This window comes from Moschus berezovskii, chromosome 11 (assembly GCF_049115385.1).
Source record: "Moschus berezovskii isolate FMDL1 chromosome 11, NW_MosBer_1.0, whole genome shotgun sequence".
Lineage (NCBI taxonomy): Eukaryota > Metazoa > Chordata > Mammalia > Artiodactyla > Moschidae > Moschus > Moschus berezovskii.
In genome coordinates this window covers 63,019,265-63,027,706 of record NC_142470.1, presented here as the reverse complement: position 1 = coordinate 63,027,706, position 8,442 = coordinate 63,019,265, and the positions used below count along the sequence as shown (strand labels likewise).

At 52.0% G+C, this 8,442-nt stretch overlaps 1 protein-coding gene across 1 annotated transcript in view; it reads left to right on the top strand.

Moving 5' to 3' along the window:
* The first annotated feature begins 4,632 nt into the window (after nucleotides 1-4,632).
* Nucleotides 4,633-8,442, top strand: part of EDAR (ectodysplasin A receptor) — a 58,169-nt gene continuing 54,359 nt past the window's right edge. The window contains exon 1 of the mRNA XM_088841402.1: nucleotides 4,633-4,836. The gene's annotated coding sequence lies outside the window, so the exon portion shown is untranslated. The remainder of the gene's footprint in view (nucleotides 4,837-8,442) is intronic.

The following is an 8,442-nucleotide window of genomic DNA, read 5'->3' as shown; positions in this document are numbered from 1 at the left end:
AGGTCACCTGGAACTGAAAGGTCACGTGGAGCAGGAGATCACCTGGTGCAGAAGGTCACCTGGAACTGGAAGGTCATGTGAAGCAGGAGGTCATCAGAAATAGGAAGATCACCTGGAGCAGGAGGTTTCCTGGCTCTGTACCCTAAGAGCCAAGTGGGCAAGTTGCTCCATCAGGTGAATCCTCAGTTTTCTCACCTGTACACGGGGTAGTGGGCATGATGGTTGGACAGCTTGCTCTGAGGGTCGTTCTGTCCAAATCATGCAAAGTGCAGGTGCTGGGGGCATGGGAAACACCATCATCTGTGTCACCATCTCTTATCAAGGCCCGAGTCCTGTGCTCCTTCTTCAGGACCACCCCGGTTTCCAAGGTAGGAGGGGACTGTTCTGCCAGAACTTTCCTAGGATTTCTTCTTTCCTCCTTTGTGCTCCTCACAGGATGCAGTCTGCATCTCAGTTGTAGCCTCCCCAACTGGCATGCCATCTCTGCCCTGACTCTGATGATTCTAGAAAGGTCAGACCTCCCACAGGACAGACATGCTAGACTCAAGCTCCTGGCCTGTTGACACGTGGCTGGACGTCTGTGTGGAGTCTTCATGCTCCCAGAAGCCATTCCTGTTACCCCTTGTGATGAAGGGAAAGCATAGGCTGGCCTCAGCCCTGCAGGCTGCCTTGAAGGGCAGGTTGGTCTCTGCTGGGACACAGGTGAGGCGGCGGTACCAGGAGCTCAGGGTGGGTCTGAATCCGGTGGGCAGGTGAGAAGCCAGCTCTGATGAAACCCTCTATCTCCTCCAGTCTGAACTCAAGCCTGTGACGTCTACCTCAGATGAAAAGTTACAGAGCCAAAGGGGCTGCATTTCTATCCATGCTCCTGCCACATTTCTCTAAGAATAAAGCAGGAAATTGTGTGATTTAAAAACAAAATGATTCAATCTTTGCCTTCTAGAAGACATAAAAGTCTTAGTCACATGGACTTCACAAGTCTTTATAAAGTGTAAGAGCTGAGAAGTACAGACATCACAGCTAATGCTTTCTGCCATCAGCCTTCCCAGAAATCTTCGTGTGTTGCCACCACACGATGAGCTTTTGTGCTAAAAGAGTACAAGTCACACTTGGTGCCTAGTCTCGGAGTAACATAGGTGCTTGATGTCTGGCTCACTCCGGGGTCTCCCTGCTCAGTAGGGTGGGGGGCAAAGTCACCCTGGTGATTCTGTAAACGGGTTGGCACTAGGGTTTGAGCTGCCATGTAGCTGCAGGATCCATGAGCCGCCTGTTACAGCCGGAAGTGACTGTATGGAATGAAGTGGGTGGTTTGAAAGAGGTGATGATAATTTAGGAAGCGGTAGCTGGCGTCACTCAGCACTTAGGCCCGGCTCAGGCTGAGCCCCGTGTGTCTCACCCTAGGGGGACGATAAGCAAACCAAGGGAGGGGTCAACCCACTCAGATGCTGTGCCTTCACTAAGGCCCCACCACACAACCTCACCTTCATGCTAGTGAAAATTTAAACTATGTAGTCATGAGGACAGTAAGAACATGAAATGGGTGGGTTTATTTGCAAAAACCATTTCAGAAAAGCAGAATGGCTTGAAACCTTACCCCTTAGTGGCTATTAGCGTCTGAAGTTCAAAGCTAACCTAACGGAAGACTGAGTCTGGTTGTGAGGGTGCCAGATGCTGCCCGGTGGCTGACCCGGATCAGAGACGCCATTTGTGTTTGTTTGGGCCACACAGTTGTATTAGTTGTCAACACTGAAAACTGAGACGATCTCCTGTTTTTTAAAAATCCAGATTTGTGAGCTGCCCCTGAAGCTCTGTGGACTGGCATTCCAGCAACAGTTGTCGGGCCTTCACGTACAATCACCAAGGACAGTAGAAGCCCCCACTCCTGAGCCAGCTCCCGTGGGAGCACCCCCAGATGAGGCAGCCTGTCTGGAAGCTGCTCCCCCAAGATGAGGCAGCCTGTCTGGAAGCTGCTCCCCCCAGATGAGGCAGCCTGTCTGGAAGCTGCTCCCCCCAGATGAGGCAGCCTGTCTGGAAGCTGCTCCCCCCAGATGAGGCAGCCTGTCTGGAAGCCCCCATCAGATGAGGCAGCCTCTCTAGGAACCCTGCCGCTTCTCGCCCCTGCGCCAGCTCTGGGAACAGTTCTGCAGTGGTAGCCGCAGGGAGCCGCTAGGGTACCTCATCCACAGGAGCCCTGAGACAGACTGGGCGGCAACTCAGCCTGCCGGGGGGGATCCCTGTTCAGATGGAGGGTTTACCTCTTGCCCAGTTTCTGAGGACAGGTAAGGAGGAAGGGCTGTGGAATTAAACACCCCCCAGAACACGTTATCCTTGTAAACTGATGCTTTTACTGCCTTCAGATATACTCCGAAACTTTCTCATAAATATGCTAAAGATTGCATTAATAAACTCTGTTACATACAATGCACTGAACTGACGACGTGACCTGTTCATACCACGGGCTCACACTCCCCACATGTCGAGAGCTCCCACTGATAACACAGTGGCCATTTCTTGGGCCACTGTCCCATTTCCCCAAAGCCATGAATACTGGGAGATATGTGAACTCGTATACTGGAAAATGAATTTGTCGATGTTTAAATGAAGATGTCAAATTTTGTATTTCCAAATTCAGTTTTCCCCCTTTTCTTAGTTTTCCTGCTGCAAATAGGTCTCATGAGACTCACGTGTTTCCCTTTATTAGAAAAGCACACTGGTCTGTGCTTTGGGACTGACAACATTGCAGGTCACAGAAGACTCAGCATTTTGAACCTTTGTGCTGCTCAGGCACCCAAGGTCATTCATGGGAGGATCAATTTCAATTATATTTCAGTTTACCGCTGGCATCACTGGGGGGCAGGAGTGGATGTTACAGGGAGGCAAGCAGGGAGGAGCTAAGGGCACAGTCGGATGCTCACTTTGCCCCCACTCAGCCTTGACTGCAGCTTCCTCTACACCATGTCTGTGCCCCCTCCCTGAAGAGGGTTCTTTTGTGAGAAGCAGTGTCCAGGGTACAAACCCTGGGCAAACAGGGAGAAAAGAGTAGCCAGACTTTGTTCTTTATTAGCAGCACATGTTGGGTTTGACCAAGTTCTGTTAAATAAACACAGAAGCTCACATCGGTGGATAAAATCTGGTGATGCCCGCCTCATTCAGGGTATATATGGTTATCTAGAATTATACGGGGTGTCTATGGTTATCTGCAGTCATAACGGGTGTATGGTTATCTACAGTTGAAGAGGGTATATGGTTATTTAGAGTTATATGGGGTGTCTATGGTTATCTGTAATCACAGGGGTATATGATTCTCTAGAGTTACATGGGATCTATGGTTATCTGCCGGAAGAAAAATCGACAACCTCAGATATGCAGATGATACCACCCTTATGGCAGAAAACAAAGAGGAACTAAAGAGCCTCTTGATGAAGGTGAAAGAGGAGAGCGAAAAAGTTGGCTTAAAACCCAACATTCAAAAAACAAAGATCATAGCATCCAGTCCCATCACTTGATGGCAAATAGATGGGGAAACAGTGGAAATAGTGACAGGCTTTATTTTCTTGGGCTCCAAAATCATTACAGTTGGTGACTGCAGCCATGAAATTAAAAGATGCTTGCTCCTTGGAAGAAAAGCTATGACAAACCTAGGCATTGTATTAAAAAGCAGAGACATTATTTTGCAAACAAAGGTCCATCTAGTCGAAGCTATGGTTTTTCCTGTAGTCATGTATGGATGTGAGAGTTGGACTGTAAAGAAAGCTGAGCACCAAAAAACTGATGCTTTTGAACTGTGGTGTTGGAGAAGACTCTTGAGAGTCCCTTGGACTGCAAGGAGATCCAACCAGTCAATTTTAAAGGAAATCAGTTCTGAATAATCATTGGAGGGACTGATGCTGAAGCTGAAGCTCCATTACTTTGGCCACCTGATGCAAAGAACTGACTCATTGTCAAAAACCCCCCTGATTCTGGGAAAGATTGAAGGCGGCAGGAAAAAGGAATGACAGAAGACAAGATGGTTGGATGGCATCGACTCAATGGACATGAGTTTGAGCAAGCTCTGGAAGATGGTGAAGGTGTGTTGTGGGCATGCTTCAGTCCATGGGGTCACAGTCAGACACGACTGAGTGACTGAACAACAGTGGTTGTCTGCAGTCATAGGGGGTGTAGATTGCGGGGGTTGGGGACAGAAGTGCAGCCCTGGTGACTCACCTGCAGGAAATGTGTGTGGGGGGGACAGCCAGGAACAGTGAAGGGGCTTCACAGCTGGATGGAGGCGGTAGCCCAGTCAGTGGCCATCTCAGTGGGGATCCTTCGGTGAGCACTTTGATGAACAGGATTTTGATGCCAGTTTAGTTTTCTGCTGTTCTTGTGCCCAAAGGCTTTGCGTGTTTGAAGTGAAGCAAGACCTCCGCCCCCTAAGAAAAGGGAGTCAATGATTTTATAGTTCCAAAGGTGTCTTTGGGCAGGAAGTCAGAGCAGGTGCAGAGGGCAGAGCAGAGTTGTCCTCCCCCCACGCCCCCACGCCCCCACGCCCCCGCCCAACACTGGTGGCTGCTGCAGGGAGAAGCCTCTAGAGGGCGCAGGTGAGTCCACATGCGGGAGGCCCCGGGAGGGGACAGGCAGTCAGGGAAGAGCACAGAGTCCTGGGAGCCGAGGGAAGTGGGCTGACAGTGAGCGACTGGAGCCCCGGCAGCTCTGTGGCCGCCTGCCCTGCCAGCACCTGCTCCCTGGACACGGCCTGCAGCCACCTGTGAGCCCAGGGGCCGCAACAGGACGGAGCCTGGCTTTCTTCAAGGACCATCTTCTGCTGGGATTGGAAACAGACCCCCCAGTGGGGTCCAGGTAAGTCTTATTCTTCCTTCGTGATTTCCTAAGCGATTGGGCTATGTATGGGTGAGACGGAGGTGTCACCGAACCAGGACAGCCCAGGTGCATTTTTGAAATGCGTGTCATTTTTGGGTTGCGTTTCAACAAGCTTTCCCGGTTACCATGCGTCTGTGCTACTGGTTCTAAGACCTGAGCATGTTCCTTTGTTTTCAGGGAAACACCAGACACCCCACTTTGCTACTAGCTGTGTGTCTGGTGAAGGAGCTGCATCTGTGTGCTCAGCAGGTTTGGGGGCTCAATACTGAGAGCCTGGGGTCTCCTGGAACCTGGAGGTGTGCTGCTCTGGGACTGTGAGCTGTGTGCAGCAGTGAGGGTGCCCAAGGGCCCCCAGAGCCACCTTCCTGGGTGGTTCTGAATCAAGGCCAAAGTTGTGGCCCCCATGTTTTGGGGTGGGTGGGGGGACAAAAAGTGACTCGGTGGAGACACTTGTCTGGTGGCTCTGGCTGTCACTGCAGATGAGTCTCTGCTCAATACCCTGACAGCTCGGGGGCAACTGGGGCTCCTGCCCCAGAGCCACTGATTCCCCATCTTCCCGCCGTAACTGCACCTGCTTCTCCCAGGAGGCTGGAGGTGTTGGGCACCAGGGCAGGGGGAGGATCTGAGAGGGACGGTAAAGCCACAGGGGTGAGTGAGGAGGAGCGAAAGTCCCTCCATCCATCGGGGGAGTTTGACGGAGTCAGGGTGGGGGGGTGGTAATCGCGATGAGAGGGGAAGCTCAGCCTGTCCTGTCTGAGGTTCTGAAGTTGTGCTGAGACACTTTGCAACTAAGGGTGAAACTGTGGCTGGTTCAAATATTAAAGAGGGAAAAACCATGATGAACCAAAGGAGAAAAAAGAATCAGTTCGGTTACCAGAAATATTTCCTGCCCAACTCTGAGATCTCTAAGCCCTGATACCTTCCAAGTTACATCTTGACAGGGTCTGCCATAGAGAGGGCTACTCTGCAAAGTTGGGGAATGGGCATTCATCCTGATGACACCCCGGGTCCCTTGTCGCCAGGGAGAGGATAGGCACCGCCTGGGTTTGCTCACCTGGGGTCTCTCTACCCCCATCCCCTCCCCCAGGTGAGCCAGGCGGTGAAGGACAGTCCCATGACAGCACATTCGGAGGGCAGTCCTGGGAGCACATGTCTTTGGAGGAAAAAGTAAATAAAATTTCCCTGAAATGTTTGAACTTCACTCTCTGATTACCATCCAGTTTCTGAAAGTAAACAAGGTATTCGCTTTGTGGAAGATTCGTATTTGTGAAGTTCAGACTTGAAGGGGGCCTCGCCCTCTTCCCTGGGTGTCAGTGTGTAACCCCCAGCCCCTCATGCATCTCTGCCATGCACAGACATGGTCTGACTCCTACATCACAGGATGTAAACCCCACCGGCTCTTTTACCTGGGGGCATCCTCCTTCCATCAAAGTTCCTGAGGTCCCCAAGGACCATAGATGGAAGACAGGTCACCCAAGTTTTCTTCCTAACTTCTGCAGCTTGCAAAAAAATGAAGTTCATTCTCAAGGAAATGCCCAGGAACCCAGCTTCAAAGACTCAGGTAAACCTGAAATTCAAATGCAGAAGCTGTAAACAGGATGGCGTGTTGGAAGCTGGCCCAGTGATGAAGTGCTCAGCCGGCGGTCCCCTCCCGGCCCCCGAGTCCTGCCTGCACGCCTCCCAAGCTTCCCTCCCGGGCTTGCTTTCCTCAGTTGTCCCGGCCGACACCTGCCAGCTCCTGGCTTTGATGCTGTTCGAGGCTCTGCTCAAGTAATTCCGCCTGCCAACAGCATCGTTAATTAACCTGCATTCAGCCCACTTAGTGCTTTAGATTAGTTAGGAAACAAGGGCGGAGCCCCTGTGTCACAGCGAGGATGCTGTCCACCGTGCACTCACACGCGTGGGCTAGAATTTTATTCAGTCTCGAATTTGATTGCCTGAAATAAAGCAAGGGATAACGAACACGTGGGCATTTAGCCTCTGCTCTGTGTTTCTACACTTCACACTTGTCTTCTCTGCTTTTCAAACAAGGGGATCAAGGCCTAGAGGGGGGGATGCCCGGCCACAGGGCTAGTGATGGTGTGACCCCAGTGTGGCTGATGGGGGTGGAGCCCGGGAGCTCAGGCTCATGCTGAGCACCTTGTAGGTAGAAAGTCGGCAGAAACCAGACCTACTGCCGCCGCCTCTGTGGGGGTGAGCCGAGAGGGTGCCAGACACCCCAGGTACAACCCTTGGGTTCAGGGTCATGTCAGCCCCAACATCCCAGGTAAGAAAGGTCAACCTCAAGTTCAAGGGTTGTGTCACCCTTGACACTATGAGTTATCTCAGGGAGCTGCCCCCACAAAGATTTGGTGACAGAGGAAAGCAAAATGGAAATTAGGTGCGGCTGTCTCTCTGCAGTGCAGACAGGTGACCACAGGGATTTCAGGAGATTCAGTCTGATGATTCTAGCAACAAAGAGAGGTGTTCACGTGGCCCTGGGGTTCAGGCCTGGCCTCTGTCAGCAGGAACAGTGAGACTGCTCTGCACTGAACTCCTCTCCAGGGTCTGCCCCAGGAGCAGAATTGTTACCCTGGGTGGGTGATCCCACAAGGTCGGAGCTCAGGAGAAGCATGGCCAGGGTCTTGGGGCAGGGTGGGCCTGGCCTGAGAGTGGGTGAGGGATCCCACCACCCAAGGCGGCTTCAGTGCCCCTCGAGAGTGGAGGGCGCTCAGTGATAGCGTCCACAGTGGGTGGTGGGTGGGATATTTCGAGTCAGAGAAAGGTCACTGGCAGTTCTAATCCCACTGTGGGGCAGATCCCATTGGCAGAGCCACCCCTCTGGGTTCGGAGATGTGGTGCTCCTTCAAACCTGGTGCCTGGTGATCCAGGGTGGGACAGGCAGATACCAGGGCCCCAGAAATGCCTGGAGTCCTGGGTACACAGTTCTCGGAGAACTCTGTCTCCAGCAGATGGGTCCGGCAGGATGGCAGTGCCGAGCCTTCCATGGGGAGATGTGCTCACGTGAGAGGGCAGCTGTGACCCACTCCCCTGAATCCAGTCCCCAGTCACTCACAGGCCATGCCCTGTACTTGGTGAGGTTGTGCCCAGCTGGGAAGCCCCTCTGCTGATGGGCGGAGCTGCCATCACTGCGCTTGGAAGCCCTGCTCAGCTGTGCTGTTTCTAGATCCTTCACGGCTGATACATTTCAGAGGCTGGATATAGCAATTGCAAGGTGAGCCCAAACACTGAAATAAGACAGTAGTCGCCTGAAAACAATAGGGAGAAAATTCTGCCAACAGCGCATTAATCCTGGCATAAAGCACTTTCTCAGGATGTGAAGATAGACATGTGAATCCAGGTTACAGACACAAACCGAGAGGCCGTGGTTTGACAGCTGTCGGGCCAAATCTTTCCCACTAAAATTTCCATGATGCCGTCTTTCCAGTTCTATAGTTCTTAAACTTTGCACCCAGGAGAGAGAAGGCAGGATTTCATGGCGGATTTAATGTGTGTCATTGCTGTGGTTGTTCAGTCTCTGAGTAGGTTTAATGTTCATTTATTCATCTGACACTGCTTTTCTGAGCACCTGCCAGGGTGCAGGCC